At 33.7% G+C, this 19,512-nt stretch overlaps 1 protein-coding gene across 4 annotated transcripts in view; it reads left to right on the forward strand.

Annotated features, from left to right (window-relative positions):
• LOC126848122 (neurexin-1) overlaps nucleotides 1-19,512 on the forward strand; it is a 203,450-nt gene that overhangs the window by 31,113 nt on the left and 152,825 nt on the right. The window lies entirely within an intron of this gene.

Raw genomic sequence — 19,512 nt, forward strand, 5'->3', positions numbered from 1 at the left:
TTTAACGGTGTCACGGAAGTTATCTCTCGTTCTCTTCTACGCTGCTTTGCCCCTCCTTTTCACTCTTCAGCTTCTCTCGGCAAGTTCGCCGACGTTTGCTTTATATGGACATGGATGTGCACGCTTTTTCGAGCTTCCATCGTTAAATAAAAAGACGCGAAAACGTGAACCAAGAACGTAAAGCTCTTTTTGATTTCATGTATGTCTTCTCTATCCTCGATTTTCTAAGTGACATAGATAAATTTATTGATTGAGAAATTACGATGGAGAAAAGACGAATTAATTTGATTGAACAATATCCGTTAATAATTCCTTTCTCTACAGCAATGTCTTCGTTTTCCTTTTCTTAGCATTATATTTCATGATATATTTTGCAATATTTTCTTTTTAATTATAAATTAATATTTCTTTTTTAATCAAAAAAAAAAAAAAAATTCCAGCTTCACAGCCACTTTGTGGTTTTTAAAATTGAGTTTTATTAAAAAAAAGAAATTTTCTTTATTATAAAATTCTCTTTATTATGAAAGCACGAAAGAAAAAGAGATAGATAAATAAATAGAAAGATAGAGAGAGAGAGAGAGAGAGAGAGAGAACAAATTAGTTTATTTTTATTACTATTTAGGAAAACTTTGCGTACTAATGCATATTTAATTATTTATTAAATTAACATTTATTAAATTAACATTTATTTATAAAAGAAAATGTAAGAGTGAGATATTACATAAATCTTTCAAATTTGCAATCAGCCACAAATTGATATATGATGTAATAATTTGTCACACGAGAAATATGAAACTTTGCCGATTTAGTTTTTCGTATTTTCGCTTCCGCTTCAGCGAAATGCGTTTTTCATTGGACAGTCACGGGGCTCCATTGCTCCGACAGGATGCGAGGATATGTTCTGTCAGCTTGTCAGGCGTAATAGCGTGAGTCTTTGCGTGAGTGTCTACGAGGTACAACAAGGATACGAACTGGAAGGAAAGTGGGCGTGAAGCAGGCTTTGATGCAGAGAGGGAGAATTTCGCGGTTCGCTTGAGATAGAGAGTGGGAATAATCGTTATTCTCTCCCTCGTACACAGAAGCTTCCTCTGAGTCAGATCTTGCAAATATTAAATATTGCTTTATTATACGTTTGTTGAACGGCAGAAATCTGTAGTCTGCAAATTTTATGCTTACGTCTGCTCAATGTACTTGATATCTCAAATTAAGCGCGTTTATAATTTATGACCAATATTTTATGTGGTAAATCTTATTTATTTTAAATAGCATTGCAAAATAATATTAAAAGCATTAGTTAATACCTGCAAGTTAGAATCTTCTTAAAAATATTTTGGTCGAATCTAAGAAAGATTATCGGAATCAAGATTGGATATTCCTCCAGTGCAATGTTCCGATACGAAGTTGGGAAGAAAAGAATGCGGGTTTCATGAGTTTCAGCAAGCAAAGTTTAATTTGTAGAGCGAGTAAATATTTAAATTGCCACGTCGTTTGACAATTCGGTAAAGTGCAGCAGTTTTAGGGGAAAAAGTAGTAATGAATAGGTCGTCGCCGATTCAATATTTTCCCGCGATCACGCAAATGCGATTTAAGTTTATTTGTTTCCAAATTTGAAACGGATTAGTGTAAAGGGAAATGCGTATTAGAAGAAGATTTATTTCTACAAGGATATTTTATTGCAATTTTATGCTAGAACTTGCTTCATAAAGATTCCATTCAAAAGAGAGAGAAGTTTTTTTATATATTGTCAAAAACATGTAAGCAAATTAGAAATATACGAGGAATATAAGACAGCATTAATTGTGTACACAATTAAAATTATTAATAAGGTTAATTTTTTGTTATTATGAAATGTTCTTGTTGAAAAAATCAAATTTTATAAAAATTAGAATTAGAATTTTAATAGAAAAAATTTATTTATATAAATTCTGCATGGAATGAAAAGTGAACTAAGCTGGAATATCTAGCATGGATGGATTGTGCTGGAAAAACGAGAACGCAGTTATATACCTTGTGGAAATCGATTGGCAGACGAGAGGGACGAGAATTTTAGCTACGACTTTGGAATATAATGTAAGGAGAACCGCAGCGGTCGAGTAATGGGATGATTTAATCTGTGGTCGATGGTACGAGACGAGGAAACTGGTGTGACCAATGATATTGGACGGGGAATACTCGGTTTCCTATTCTCGAGCCGCCGTATATCGACAATCGGATGCTTCATCTTCCTCACTGTGAGATACAAATTAAAAATCCTGACAATTCATTACATTTATATTTTTTATTATTGATATTTTAGATCAAAAATTACAATATAAAAATAAGTTATAAAAATGTTCGATTTACTTACTGAAAATATTTGCACAATATTTGCTTTTTTAATATATATTTCTTATTATTTAAACTTATTTATTTTAATTACTCTATTTTTAATTAAACATTTTAAAATAAAATTACTAATATGTCCGTGGAAATAATCTATATGATATTGCGCTGTATTCTCAGAAACGGCAGAATTGCTTCTAAAATTAATAAAGTATGCACATCACGAAATAAATTATGAAAAATAAAAAATATCGTACGATTAACATCTCAGTAATTATAATGAATTCGTCTTTTTTGTTGTTACGTGTTTGCATATGATACTGAATATTATTAAGGAAATAAATTATTCCTAAATATTCTCTTTTTCGACATAATATAAAATAAATTAAAAATAATTATATTTGCAATAGAAACAAAAATATGAAAAAATAAGTTGAATATAAATAGATTTAAAAAAAATGAAATAAAGAAAGCTTTTTATATCTCATATGTATTAACGTCATTTCTTATTAAATGATGAAATATGGATCGCCATTATCTCGAAATAGATTAGAAATAAAAATAATTCTTAGACAAATATTACTTTCATAATTATTTAATGGAAGTTTTAAGGAAATCTTTTAAAGAGTATCCCGTATTTGTGTGGAATTGAATGAATGATGCATGATTGTGACAACATTTTGATATCGCGAAGCCAGATCGATCAAAGTCGCACGGCGTTTCTGTTCTCGTTCCCCGCTTAATTTCGCAGTCTGAGTATCTCTCGCGCAAATTCTATGTGTAGGCATGAAATCCTCCTCGCCCCTTCCCCCCCTCCTGTCCCCGGCATAACGAACGAACTCAAGTTCGCAATATATTCGGAAGTCGTGCCGGCAGTTTCAATTTGCTCGCAGCGGGATAATTCACGCGCGAAATCGCGGTGGCCCATTTTTTATTGCGCGCGAACCAACTTGCGCGCCATTGTGCAAAGTCCGCCAAGGATTTGCAACTTTGAGACGGCAAAGGCTGCGGTCTGACTTTCTTGAAATTTCTCGCACGTATATCCCAGTCGCAAGTTCGTTCTTCGTGAGATCGACAAAAGCTCGCGCGTGTGTGTGTGTATGCGTGTGTATCGCGTACGTGTCCGCGGCCAACAATGAATCACTCTTACAACGTATTTTATTCGAAAAGACATTTCTAGCGAAATGGGCCAACTGTTAAAAAAAGAAACCTCCGTCATGAATATAACATATAATTCTGACATATTGCGTTGCATGAAATAAAATGAGGTTTCTCTTTCACACATATATATATATATATATACATATATAAAGAATTGTCTCTGAATATTCGCATTTTCCTTTAACGCCAGATGTGACGTAAAGTAGAGAATATTTTAAAGTATAAACTGTGTACTCGTAGTAACTGGTAAAAATTTTTGTCATTTGATGGAATTGTGATCTCTTATGATCTCTTATGAGATAATAATAATAAATTATATAGATTAGAGTTAAGCAATTAAAAAATAATAAAACATTTACGTTGGTATTTAGATATATTTGCAATACGGATATATTTCTTTAAAATTCCTATTATATTTTTGATACTTGTATTTTAATATCGTAAAACATTTTACTTAATAGAGTTTTTCATTTCTCTCTAATCGAACATGTAACAAATTATTGAAAATTTTTAGAAGCTTATAAAAAAAGATTAGATTACAATAAAAATTTGTTGTTCATATTCAAACATTATCATATTTTACACGTATACGGTTTTTGGCAAACTGCTAAACCATCCTTTTGCGTGAAGATGTAGATTGTTATTGTTATTGTTACAGTTTACTCACGTATAAACAGTTTGTCACCGGTTGGGTGGCTGAAAGTTTGCAAAGTTACTTGCTACCGCGTATTCCGCGGTAAGATTTTTTATCTTTGTCAAGTTATGGCGGTAATGGCGTTTCTCGCAAAGTAGCAAACACTCGCACCAACACTCGTCGCCATCTCTTCGCACAAGAAAGAAAAAGAGGGATTAATAAATTGTAAAAATTTTCATCATTATTTTTTCTAACGCGATATGCGACGCTTGTCCACAAGTCGACGCAAAAATTGCTCCAACTTGCACAATGCGCTGCCTTGTTTTCCACGCCACGCGGTCGAGTCTCTCTCTCTCTCTCTCTCTCTCGGAGTGGAAAACCCAACAAACAATGTCGAGCAACTCTTACCGCGAATGTGCAGGTCGGGCCCTTGGCGACGTGAAGGGTGGAGGCGAGTCGTCCTTCCTGGCAGCGTACTCGAAACGTTTGTACTCCTGTTAAGGCCGCGGAAAATTTTCCTCGATGGTGCCGAGCGTAACGAGGGGCGACCCTCTCGACCCTCCTTGTCATCAGGAACGAAGGTGTTCAACGCTCGCGCGCTCTCTGCCAAGCCTTGCGGTTTTTCCGTGCATTCTAAATAACCGCGAGACGATGCGGTGTAAATTTTCCGTCATTTATGCGGTTAAACACGGTGAATGAATAAGAGAAAAGAGAGTAAAAATAATCGTGCAAACGGCACGATTATTTATCGGTGTTGAGGAAAATTGTGAGCGCGTCCAAGAGCGGGGAGAATACAATTAGAGGATTCCGAGTTAGATATTTCGAAAAGCTTGTGCCTAGACATTAGTTCCTCTCCCGAGGACGTCACACAGTGATTGAGCCCACTCGAAAACTACTTCGACGCGCAGCTGAGGGAGTTTAAATTTAATTAAGTTGACGAGTCATTCATTATTCGACGATCGTTAATCCTACGTATCGATGAGGGGTGCCTGATACTCAAGAAATCTCAAGCGCAACTCTAAGTTGTACCTGCAATTCGCAGTAAGATCCGCAAGTGTTCGAATCTAGCAAATTTCCTATTGCTGCTCGATTTTCGAAAATAACTGTCTTTAATTGTCGTTTTTAATTTGTTGATTGTGATTTTGATTTTGATTATGAAAATTGTTTAATTTATTTACTCATAGATTTTTAAAAGAAATAAATAAAATTAATAATTTTTTTTTATGTATTATATTATGTCACGTACTCGTATATTGATTTGGATTTTTTTTTTACCTATAAATAATACTATATCTATGATAATATTTATAAAATGTAAAATATAAAAACAAATAATATAAAAAAGTAACTATTGATGCAGATACTAGACAATGCATTTAAGCATTCTTTTCATAAAATATTATGTTATATAAATATATTTTTCTTTGATACATTTTTAATATATCGAGTAATAATATATTGACAGAATTAGAAGTTATATAATTTGAGTTATTAAATAACGTTATGTGTCTTAAGTTATTAAAATTGTTCGAGGCCGATATACGGAGCAGGATCGTTATATTCAACCGCAGAAGTGCCGGGGATAACCGATCCTGCAGGATTCCCGGGATAACCGCCGGCTCTCCGACTATGCCGATTAGTTTCGTGTTGACATAGCCGACCGCATCGATCGTTAAGCTCTAACGACCGTTCCTGATTACGATTTCTTTACGATGTAAATGCCGCACTTTCAATGAGAGCGCTCTATTTTAATTAACAACCCTCAGATTATTGGAAAAAGAGACGATTATTTTATAAGAATATAAATTTTGTTTATTACATTTATTATTTATTATTATTACATATAAGATAAATTCTCTTTTTTTTATAATTACTGGTAATATATTTATTTTAACTTGAAAGTGAAAAACACAATTTAAATTCCCGAAGTTATTAAGAGCCATTTGCAATGTTTGGCCATTAATAATTTTTGCTATACATAAATAAAAGAGAAAATTTGAATATCAAAAGAAAGCCAACCACACACACACACATACATACAGTTATTTTTAATATTGAACAAGAATATCGCGACGTGCGAACTCTTGCTGAATAATAAATCCCTTCTTCGCGTTCCACCCAGACGACACTCGGCGGCCCGCAACGAATTTCGCTGTTCATCGATTCTCCCTTTTTCGGATGGAAGGGAGGAGATTGTGGATAGGCATGTATGATGTAGTCGAGCGGCTTTGATGCGCGGTGAGTGTGAACGTGGCGATTAACCCCGTATCATCCCTCTTATCAAGCGCGCTCCATCGCATTCGCCAGTCCGTCTCTTTCGCACAGCGGAAAGGGCGTGTTTTGACGATCGTTTGATCGCAATGCTCAAAATTTCTTTTTATTTCTTCTATTTTTTTCTCTTTCTTTCCATTCCGATTACACTTCTCTCTCTATGTCGTCTTTTATTTTTCCTGCGCGTATATATCCTTGTGACGAAATTTTGGAATTTTTCTGTCGAAGCTTTTAACAAAAGATACTTAAATAAAGTTAAAAACATCCAGTTTTACATTTTTGTACAGATTTTTATATATAAATAAAAAAATATGTTTTTTGAAAGATTATATATTATATTGATATATTTTAATGGTCTTTTAAATAAGTTGAAATTTGGCTACGTAATACGATTTATTTAATTGAAACTTATAATATTATAATATTATATTATAATATATATCAAAACTCGTCGAAAATTTTTAGAGCAATTAAACGAGTAACTTCTCCAGTAAGATATTTAAAAGAAAATATTTTTAATAAAATTGACAAGTCATAACATTAGTAAGAAATTATTAAATCATAAATAATAGTACTAAAAATTAATCATAATAGCATTGATATAGTAATAATTAGATGAATAATAAAAACGCTCACGAAACTGAGTAATTGAGGGTAATGACAAATACCGAGAACGAGAATAACAACCGCGAGGTGAAGGAGCCACGCTAAAGTGTTTCCACGAACAAAGTAGTCGATAATATTCTCTTTATCTGACCTTTGCCGCATATCCACCACTACCGGTATCACCTTCAGCCACTTCCACATCCGTACGTGCAACTTTTCGCCTTCGCTATTTCCTCCTCCCTCTTTCTTGTCTCTCTTTGTCTCTGTTCCGGATTTGAAGGGTAGAGACGGGGGTTCGTTTTGGCCACATCATGAATTCAAGTTAGAATCTAAGAATCGACCTACATTCGGTAACCTTTAAGCTGATGCACCAGTGATGCCTAGGCGGACTTATTTAAATTTTTATTTTAGAAATATCCAGAGGAGAAAGATAACACCCGTGTAATTTAAAATTATACTAACAATAAGTTAGTAGAAAATCATACATGAAGTAAACCGTAATAAAATATTTCTTTGTTAAAACGCGATAATCATATCGCGATATTTCGTCGGATTTAGCATAGAGAAAAAAATGCGTGTGTCATGTTAATGGGGGTGCTGTTACACATTAATAAATCCTAGGCAATTAGAGAAGATTGCAAGGTTTAATCCATAAAATCCCTCTTTTACGGTACCCGCTTTTATGTTCGACCAAACGCGAGCGCGCAAAAATACCTACGCTTTATCGTTTTTCCGCCTAAATGTGAACCACTCGGTTGCACGCGAGGCGAAATGTTAAAGTACGCGGATGTATTTCTAGCGATAGTCAGAGAGCCGCGATTAATGTTTCGCGGAAGAGATGAGCTAGCTTGTAGAGAAAAGTAGACCGTACAGTACGTGTAATGCGAACTTCAAATAGGTAAAGGACGCTCTTTAACCGCTATTTTTAGCGGTCCACACTGAGAGAAAAAAAGTTGTCGATTTGACTAAATGTGTTCAACTGATTATTATCTTTTTAATTGAAATAATTTAAGTATTTAATTCAAATACGTCATGTTAAATTTATTATGTCGTATTTAACTTAAATATTTCAATTAAAGAAATAATAATCAGTTGAACAGTCAGTTAGTCAAATCACAACAACTTTTTTTTCTCAGTGCAGGAATGTAACAACTTTGCGGAAGAATTTTTTTTTGACATCTCCTTCGCCCAGACATCGTCATTATGCATCGACACGGAAGTCAGCTATATCCGTAGAAACGTTCATACAGACTGGATTGTAATTTGGACGGATAGTTTGCGAAAAGCGAGCAACCTCGTCGCGCAAATTACGCAGCGGGGACAACTTGACTGGCGCGTGTATTCGAAATACGTAAACGTATACCACTTAGATAATGTTATTACATACATTTACATAATGCGTCGAGACGTGTGTATTCAGTATAATGCTGTATACTACCCTGACCTGCACGTGCGTACATTCTCGTGCTTCAATGGACAAACGGATTAAATCGCCGCGCGATAATATTCGCCTGCGAATGAGTTCGGCGACAGCGGAAACGCTGACGAACGTTTTAATCGTATAAATATATGTACAGCCATATTTTCCAATTAAAACTTTTCAACCGAAACGATTATTCTTGTTTGTAGTAACAGAAACTCCATTCTTCATTGTAGATTAGCCTCTGCATTAACTTTTGCAATAATTCAGAGACGTTAAGTACAAACATCTTTATTTGTACGAAAGAGAAACAACTTGATTTAAATTTGATTTAAAGTTAAATCAAGAAGATCGACGTCACTGATTGTGTAACACGAATATTTAAGATCGAAAAGTTGTTAATAAGGCATTGTTGTGTGACAAGTGAATAAATAATTCCGCATATAATTCGGCATCAGATGCAGCTGCAGCGAATCGCCAATCTTTCGACGTTTCGCGAGGAAAACTGCGGTAGTTTGAAGAAAAAGGGCAGCGAGGGTAGAAAAATTGAATGCCGCTCCGAAGGTAAATGTTTTGCCGCGGCAACGCTATTTCCGCGCAGCGACGAAGATAAGCAAGAAACACTGTTAAGAAGAAGCGTAGTTTCTGATTTCGTGACGCACCCTTCCCAGAAACACCGGAATAGAACTGTTTCCAGGTTCCTTGTGTATTTTTTTCTCTTTTTTTTTTCCCCCATCTCTTACATAACGCGGAGCTGCTGCAGTTTCAAGGGAACGTGGAGACAGGGACGAAGACGAGAGGAGCTGGGGAATGAAACGGAAATAGTTTGCGTTATCGATCCAAGTGCATTCGACAGTGGATCTTAATGTAATTATATTTGAAGCAATGAAAAAAAAGAATCGCAAAGAGCGTAGCGTTGCTTGGCAGTTTATCGAATTGATGACATTATGTGAGCAAATTGTATTCGGCAGAGGCACTCGATGATTAATGTAAGCGGAATTCGATTTAATGAATACATTTCCTACACGTGCGCGCATATTTAGATTTTGCGAAACCGCTTGACCCTTGTTCTAATTTAATCAAATGCAAAAGTTGAATTTTTTTCTTCCTGCTTACCTTGTACAGATCGTAAACCGGCTGACGTTTATTCATTGAAGAATATAATTACGTTCAACGAAGAGATTATATCGTGCAAGCGCGAAGGGCGCAGTAATGCATTAAAAATACATCGAGGTAAAATGTCAAGCGCATACACGAGATATTCTTTATATAATAGTGCTTCCTTTATTATAACATATATATATAAATATATATGATGTATCCCGTTTTGACTATTTATATTTGTTTTGTATAAACGGTAGGACAAGAAAGTAATTTGCGCTATTTTTATCGCAAAAACAGTTTTTCCGTAATTATGTGATATCATATTTATTTTAATTTCTCACCATATTATACAAGGTATTCTAGAGTTAGCAAATATTCGTTTAACCACGGTCTTTTTTGTCGATTGTCGCAAGATAAATTTTCCAAAAAAATATCGAGAAGTGATTATTTATCATATCTTTTTAATTTTTGACGCATTACTAAATATTTAAATGCTTTTAAAATAAAATTTGTTTAAACAATTAATATCATTTTTTTTTCATTTTTTTTTGCTCTTGTGAAACTTCATCTACTAATACTTTAATTACTCGAAAATTATAGATTGTCTGATTTTTTCATTTGGAAAAGATTGATTTCAAATAATGAAATGAGAATCGGAGAATATTTGATGATTACTATTTAAATCTGGAAATAGAATGCAAAGATCTTATTGATTATGATTATTGTTTGAAAATTAAAATTTTATTATGTTATTGCTATATATCATCGATGCCATAGAACGGCGCCTTTATATAATGACATAGTAATTTAATTAGTCCTCTGCACACACTATCGGACGTATGTTGTCTCAAGGTTGCAGCACACTGCGAAGAAGTTTGTCAAAATAAGTCTGTTTTACTCATTTCTTTTTTATTTTTTTGAATTTTTTTTTATTTCTGTATTTTTAAATAAATAATTTACATGTACAATTTACAATAGATATTGAAGGATTATTATTTAAATTGTATTGTTAGAAGTTTATTTAAAATTTTGCTTTACATGTTATAATCTGTTAAAATTATTAATTATAATTATTATAAATATAATCGCGCTGTAAGTAATTTTAGTAATCCTTTATAAACACACTGACAAAACACACAATTGACGCATAAATTATTTATCGTAATTGCGTTAACCTCGTGAAATAATTAGATTATTAGAACCACGTGCTCAATATAAGAACTTGCTTACGAGGAAATAATGATTTTCTCGTCTTTCTTCAAGCTAGATCATTATCTTCATCGACAAGACTTGTTTTATTTGTACGAGGGACGCTGCAATCGATGGGGCGTTTCAGCTTGTTAAAGGTCAGCGGTAATAGATATATATTTAGGTAAAATAATATATATATATATATATATATATATATATATATATATTTAAGTAAAAATGTATGGGATCTAAGATAATCGATTAACCGTGGAATTCGCGACATTTCAGTTTATGAATTACAAATGCTCGCATAAAATATCCTTTGCACGAATTTATATGCGCCGCATAGCAATGGGATTATCGATATAACTGGATTAATCCACGTTGTTCTTTATGATATTTATTACCTGTGTATTGCGCCAGATTTGTTGGAGGAATAAACAAAAATGCGCCGCATTATTGCGCATATCGCGAGCGAAATTGCCGATAATATCCGATATATTGATGATTCCAATACTAGCTTTTTGTCTCTTTGAATTGTAACATCCAGCTTGATTTATATAATACAAAAATATTGTACTTTTCTTTCATCGTACTTTGATTTTATATTATTTTTTCTACTTTCTTCTACTAATTTTTTCTACCTTCGAAGCGCAATTGGAAATTGTGGCGGAAAACTGTTGCGCCCATCACTGTATATGACATATCCGCGGAGCATCTTTATGCGACGATTTAATTATTTGCTGGATACCTGAACTCGATCAGCGAACGACTTTCAATTTATTGGGCAATCACAATTTCTCTTCGTCAGAGACGCGCAACGAGATAGCGTTTCCTTCCTCCCGTACACACCCGTAATGCCTTTTCCCACACTGTCTGTTCGTGACTGGAAAACCGCGCGACCGGGTTAGAAAACCTTGGTTGGGAAATCTTTGATGTGAAGAAAATGTCCACCCCCGCACCGGTGCGCCTTTTCCTCTTTACCGCGATGTCCTTCTCCTTCGGCATGCGAATGAGGAATGCTTTATGCGACAAGGAATTTCGTTTCTGTATGCCTGCGCAGTATGTTATAGATATTTTGTATCTCCCGTGACTGGAGTTAAAGTGACGATACGATGACATTCACGCTTCCATCAAATTGGGAGCTCGTTTACGTGCTCAGAAAAGAATTAGTCATCTTCTTTCTCTCTCCCGCGCCCGTGTCAGATTCTTCCAGCTTTAATTTGGAACTCATCAACGGGATAATTGAATTCGTTTTTTTTTTTTTTTCGATTTACGAGGTGGTAATTAGTGAATGGGACGCTGGACTATGCAGAGAGAGAGAAAGATGAGTCTCTCATAAAAATTTTATGCCTTTTTTCCTTTAAGAAACTTAGAACAGAAGAATTTATTGTAATTACGAGGCATTCTAGCCCCGAACGTTTTTTTTTTTTTTTCGCACGTAAAGAAATCTCCCGCCGCGACGCAAGATCGTCGAGATATTTTTGAAAGCGCGTACGATCGATGACAGCAGGGAGTTAACAAGAAAGTAATTGTAAAGTGTTGGCAATGTGCTTCGACCATTGTTGAATCCATAGTACATTCATCACGGGAATTACTTACGGGGCGAGGGCTCCCACTCTACGGACGATTTTTCAAAGGAGACATTGGACATTTCTACGTACTCACCTGCTGGTATCCGTATGTCGTGTACGACAGACTATTCCGGAATAGTCTCCGCGACAAAGCTTGATGGCCTGGAAATCTTTTCGAAACAAGGCGCGAGGGTTATTCGTTGTCGAAAGACATCTTACACAAAATTGAGCGCGCCGATCAATCTAGATGATTTATTAAGCACTATACAATACATGGTCGACGTTGTACACACACGTACCGTGTGCAGTTCAGGTGAAAATTCCATCGCATTCAAAACATAACTGCATGTAATAATTGAAAATTTAATCCGTTCTCTACGACGCATGTTTTTCGAATTAATCGAGTTGAAGATTCAACGGCGCGGAATTAAATTTCACATATTTGATTAAAGCGAAAAGCGTAATATTGGCATTAATCGGCGTGTTTTTGCTTTGAGATTTATACATGCTAAATAAAAAATATGTTTATTTATACAGAAATACGTCATGAATTAGTGCACAAAATATAATTCTTGTTTAATAAATTGATAGGATTAGCTTTTTTATTTGTTTTACATTTTTTTAACACTTGCAATTAATATATTATTATAATTAATAGTATAAGAGATGAGATCTCGAATAATAGGATTTAAAAATAATTTTCGATAAGATTTATTTTTTAATGTCTCAAAATCCTTAAAATCTTTAAATTTATAATATCTAGATGATTTTATACATCATAATCGCAGATCGATACGATGTACTATACTTTAATTCATGTTGGATAAAAGAACACGATACATATTTTGCGCGCACATCCATGCCAAGACACGGTAATAAGTCTGCAATGTCGATGCTGGCCTTTGATACTGACCTCAATTAATCTTTGAGCTTGACAGATCGGCGTATTACATGGCATTATCGGAGAAATAGTAGGCGAGTATGAAAAAGCGCGTGTATCGAGGAAAGAAGGATTGGCCTATGATATTTGCATCAATTTGCTGGCGGCGATGGAAAAGATATATTCTTTATCAGACACTTAAAACTTTGCAAATAATTGCATCGATTATTTTACGAAGGAGTCATGTTGTTATGGAATTTACAATTGCAATTCGCGTGGTCGATCTTTTACTTTGAGTAGATGCGACGCCTTCGCGTTTCAAACGACAATCTATCGTGACGTTTTTAGCGCACGAAAAATGTAGAACTTTCATCAAGCCGCGACGGAATTATATTTGTCGGATTTGGAAATAATGATGGCGAAATTCCACGTTGCATTTTCAGAAACTGCTCGGCAACCCTTAACCCCGATAAGCGTGTGGTCTTTCCTCGGTACTTCACGAGATCCTGACAATACATCAAACTTCCAGTTAACGGCCAGTTATTAAAGTTCGCGTTCCACTTTTATCACATTTAGCTACCCGGTGGTTATTGTTTCCTCGAAATAACGATGTAGATTTATTTGTCAATTGCTACAGCAAATTTTTTTATATCTTTAAATTGATATGACAACTTGAGAGAACAAAATTAGCATATAGCTATTTTTTAATATTATTATAAATAATACTTCATATATAGAGTGTTCTCAAAAAGTGTCAATTTTCCGTCTGATTGTAACGGTCTCCATTTATAGATTCAAATATTTCTTTTTATTTGCTAATTTTCAGAAACATTTCTCATCTCCCTTCGTCAGGCGACAGATATCTCCGATCAGGTAATAGCAAGACCGACAACGGTTCTATAAATTCAAAGTTTTCGTCTTCCAGAAATAGTTGTGTGAGAGGACTTGAGCATTCGTAGCAGTACGAAGTGTAGTTTCTACTTCCGACAGTTACTCGGACTTTGAATAACCATTATTGAATATGACACTCCATTATTGATACCGACAAGATATTCAGAAATTCAAGATAACTTGATGTAAAATAATGATATGAAGATTATTATTATAGTTTCCCTTTTAAAAGTATTTTATCAATATAATTTAAATTTCAAACTAAACTTATTATATTTCATTATTATGAAATAATTACTCTGACTTTTGTTTTTACATCACATTTCAAACTTAAGTATATTGAAAGAAGAAGATCAACATATGCTGCAGTAAAATTTTTATAAGTTTTTTTATAATTCTTTAAAACATCTTTAATCAAAGATGCAAAAAAGTTTGCTGTAGCGACTGACAAATTGAATGCATGATATGTTGACACTTATTAAATTTCTCGAAAAAATTTCAGATATCAGTCTCGTCAATTAAAGAGAGTTACATAACCAAATGCAGTGCTCCGTGTGACCTTTTGGCAACCTATAACCTTTAGGTGATTGAACATTCGATACGAAATTTTGAGATCACATCTCATCGGTAGAAATTAATCGGCCATGCTGTCGATAGGTTTTTAATCTTTTCTTCGCCCAAGCGGTGATCCGAATCGTAATCTATCAATTGTGTTTTCGCGTTCACATGTTTTCGATTTAGCAAGGATTACATTTTCAAGAAGTAACGCAATTAAATTCGTATATTAAATACACACGTGTTGAAATTGCACTGATTTTATTTTAAAGCAATTTTAATTTTAACTTTATCAAAGTAAAAATCAAGTATCAATATTAATTATTTTATAGTATATAATAAATTTAATTTAATTTTAAATTAATTAAAAATTAAAATTAATTAAAATTAATTTTAAATTTTAATTTAAATTAATTTTAAATAAAAAAAACTATTGGAAAAGTGATTAATTAATTGCTAAGGAACAGCTCTCTTGTCTTATACAAGAGATATAAAGTGAGTCGCGTAAAAAGATCGAGAATTATAGATGTTCTATTGTTGGGATTTTGTAGAATAGCGCGCTTTGCAACTAATATCAGAGGGGGAAATAGCTGCGAGGATTTCTAAAGATACAAAGGTGAGAAAGCGATATTACTGGCCGTTCTGCGGAATGCTTGCAACGGCATCGATTCCTCGCCTCTTCCCTTTCTCTTTTTCTTTTTCTCAAAGTACAAACAGAAAAGTGAACGGAAGATAAAAGAGGATGCGTGGGTGGATGATAGGATCGAGAGAAAAAGCGTCGAATGCGCGTGGCCGTTGCACCTTTAACTCCAGAATGCATAAACAGAGTATTTTTTATTTTTAGCATCATTTTTAATGTATTTATTTTTTTTTAAATTATAAATAAATAAAACTTATAAGTTTTAAATGAATTAATTTTTAAATAAATTAATTAAATGAAAAGTTGATATATTCTAATGTATAGTATTGATATTTTCTTATCTATTACATCATTATATCTAATGTTATTCAGTCTTGTTGTGTATCCTGGGGTTGAATTAAAAAGCGCAGAGAAAAGTAAGACATGCTATGTGTGTACACATAATAGATCGTATGTATCATACATGTTCTCGGCACTTTTTACCCTGAGAGAACGTGTATCGTAGCGGCGAAGAAATCTCATTTGCTTATCAATTCTTGAATACGAAAGTGGACAAGCGTCGGGAAAACGTAGAAAAATATTGTTCCATTTTGCTACGCTTTATATACGTATGTATATACGATACATTGTAAGCCGACATTTAACCTACATAAAAGACATTTTTTAACTTGCACGTTTGATATGCTGCATTTTAATTCTTAGAGATCCAAAGAAGACCCTTCTCAACGAGAGAAATATTTTACAATTAACTGAGCAGCCACGCTCTAAAGCTCTGTGTGCTTATATTGAATAAATTTAAGTTTTTTCTCTCTCTTCAAATTAATTTTTATTACAATTTTTATTAAATTTTGCTCACAAATATGATTAATAATTAATAACTACAAAATACGACGTAAAAAATAAATAATTAATATATATTTGCGATATTAAAACAATTTATTGACGGTATAAATAATTTCATCAATATCACCACGTTGACCAATTTTTTTTTTTTTTTTATAATACTTTTGTCGCATGGTTTATCAACATAGTCGAATGTTATGTTAGGACGCAGCGAATTGTCAGGGAAAAAGACGCGGCAACGTCGCGGCAGTGACTGCAGGGGTGGCCGAGACGCAGTAGGGGGTGCTGCAAAGTGTAGGGGCTGCCGATCAATATGGCGGCAGGGGAGGGTGTGGCAGGGGAAGAAGGGGAAGTTTCGGAAGATAGGATGGAACGCGCACCAGGTACGCGCGATTCTGTCGCGTTTCGGTGACCTTGAGCCTCCATCTCTCTCCGGGAAAAGCTCTTCCTACATTCGTCCATGACCATTATCGGATGTTTTTTTCAATACGCCAGGGATTTTATTGTCAGTGTTAGGGAGAACGTGTCGTAATCATTTTCTTTTTTTATCGATGATTCTTCAATTGATTATTTTTCACGAGGGGAAGCTTGACGTTTCGATGCAGCGCCCTATAATAGCCCCCGTGTCTGCTAACTTCGGCAGTTAGAAACTTCCGGTGCAGTCATGCCGCGGGAATTTCTGAGTAGCGGTTATATAGAATATCCTAAAAGTAGCATGATTCTAGTTTGAACAGGAAATATTAATACTGTGTAATATCGTGATTATCGTGATATATCGTTGTTTATACTACGTCCATTATTTTATAGTATATCAAGCACTACTATACATCGGTTTTATGGAAATTTATTAAGATATTTGTATTATTGTCTTCATTCTGTAACTATATTCTACAAATTTTAATTACTCTCTGTGTCAATATATATTGTATTAATATTAGTAATATTATAATTTTAATTTACCAATAAATCTTTTTTTTTAAATAATGTTTTTCAATATTTTTGCAAGATTACAATCGTATCTTTTAAAGTGATTTGTATATTTCGTTAGCTGGACTTTAACGCGCCAGGATAAAGCAGGAGAGACGATATTGTATGTTTACGTTACGCTGCAGTAGCCCTGAAAAAATAATAATTTTACCGAGAGAGTGTCGTAACTTGCGATAAAGGGGAACAGAATGAACTGTATGCCGGAAGTAAAAATGGCGTCGATGTATGCTCTATGCAACGATATTGAATTCCATCCTTCTGCTCATCAAGTTTTATCTTTATCTCCGAAGCCAGGCTCGTTTGCTTTGTTCTTAACGGCGTTTCCATATTCTGCTCGAAGTGATAAAAATATCTAAAAAAGTCTCAAGTTTTTCTCACGCCTTTTTAAAGATATATAAAATATGATATTATATATTATTTAATATTTTTTTTCTTATGTAATATTTTTTTATTATATTAGACAAATTTTATAGTTTTATCGTTTTGGAAATTTAAAAAAGACCATATTTAAGAAATGAATATTCTATATAAAATATAAAAATAATAAGTAGCAAACTCTTAAAAAAATGGATGTTTATGTGTTTCATGTAGTCCAATAATCGATTTTTATACATTATTTAATTAATTTGAAAATATATTTCTTCTCAATATATTTATTGTAATAACACTTGCATTTTATATTTTATTGCAATATTTTTACATGTTGATAATTTTTTTATTCCCTGTATTACTAGCTTTATTCATTTTCTATTTGTATTTTATTGAATTCATATTTTATTGCAATTTTTTAATTTTCAAGATTTATATTTTTCCGCTATTTTATTATTTTCCATATTTGCAAATTTTTCATTTACAAGCTTGTTTTATTCCGTCTTGTTCGCGATATGCGCTTCGTTATTTTGTACATTTTGTTTCAAGAAACAAAGCAAATGCATGGAAAATATTTGTTCTCGCAAATTCAGATATGGAAATTTGTAACTTTCTACCGTGGCAAATGCAATCCTAGCGCTAAGATAGGAAAGGAGATTCTGGTTGCGGAAATTTCACCAAAAATTCGGGGCCGCACTGCCAAGTAGTACGAGTCAATATTTTGTCGGGTCGTCGTACCTCGTTTGTCGAAGCTATCGATTGGCTCGTCTTCTGTCGCCGTTAGCACTTCGCTGACATCCAGGCTCAACGACGAGGTTCTCTCCCTTTTTCAGGAGAAACGAGAAGTATCTTCGCCCTACAGGGTTTACAGTCGCCCGATCAACCATGAATATACTTCTAGCTCTCGAAAACGAGAGTCGTTTCGAGCTATGAAAATTGGAGGGATCGTATATTATCGGCATAAACGAGCGTCCCTCTTGCTACGCCACTTTGCAATATATAAGCCTTGTGTCCTGCGTGTTGTGTAAATTAGTAATATATATGCTTTATTTTTTCGAGGACAAGATAATACAAAAATTGTATAATGTAATGACAGCTTTAAAAATGAAACAAATTTGTGCGAGGAAAAAGAAGGGAAAGAGAATATATGGAAAAGCTTAGCGACTAATAAATATAAGATGATTTGTAAAAAAGATCGAAGAAAGACATTGACAACGTTTTACCGTTCATGTAAATCTGTCAATCAATACTGGTAGAGATGAATGTAAAAATAAATGTGTTTATTTTAAGTGATTTTTTTGCCTTTAAATTCTTTATTAAATATATTCTATATAGTCTATCATCTCTCTCTTTCATCAATACATATCAATGCAAACCTGAAGTTGCGCAAAAACACATATATTTTTATGGGTAGAGTGATTTTATTTTAAATTTATTGATCTTTTTTTTTAGAATAACAAATGTGAGGTATAATGCCGATAAAATTAAATGTAAAGAGGTGAATGAAACAATCTATTTAGTCGTTTATTTAACAACGTGAGAATTCTACATTGCGGTGTATATTTCACCGCATTATCATTTTCGATATTATCTGATCGAACACAGGGTATCGCATAGAATAAACGAACGAGCGGATCATAATTCGTGGCCTTAGCCCTCCAATTAAGTGGTGTACGCGTGGCTAGATTACAGAAATGCGAGCACGATTTCAATTAGTGAAAACTTATCGATTGGAAGGATATTTCCCTGTCGAAACGGATGATAAATTTGTTAATGAAACTAACGAACGCCGAAATTCCAAACCCGAAGAAAAGATGACGAAGATCAAATTGTCGAATTAATACAATCCGATGAATATACTCCCGATCATCTCCTCGATACCGAGCATTTCGCGTTCAAATATACTCCTCTTTATTCAGTTTGCAATCAATATTTTTTATATGCTTCTGCAAAATTTTTTATGGACTGACGGGATTAAGCTTTAAGTATATGAATAATGTAAAAGATTAAAGTTTAATTTATTTATTGATTAATTTTAATAAAATTATTACTTTTAAGCAAAAA

The sequence above is a fragment of the Cataglyphis hispanica genome, chromosome 3 (assembly GCF_021464435.1).
Source record: "Cataglyphis hispanica isolate Lineage 1 chromosome 3, ULB_Chis1_1.0, whole genome shotgun sequence".
NCBI classification, from domain to species: Eukaryota; Metazoa; Arthropoda; class Insecta; order Hymenoptera; family Formicidae; genus Cataglyphis; species Cataglyphis hispanica.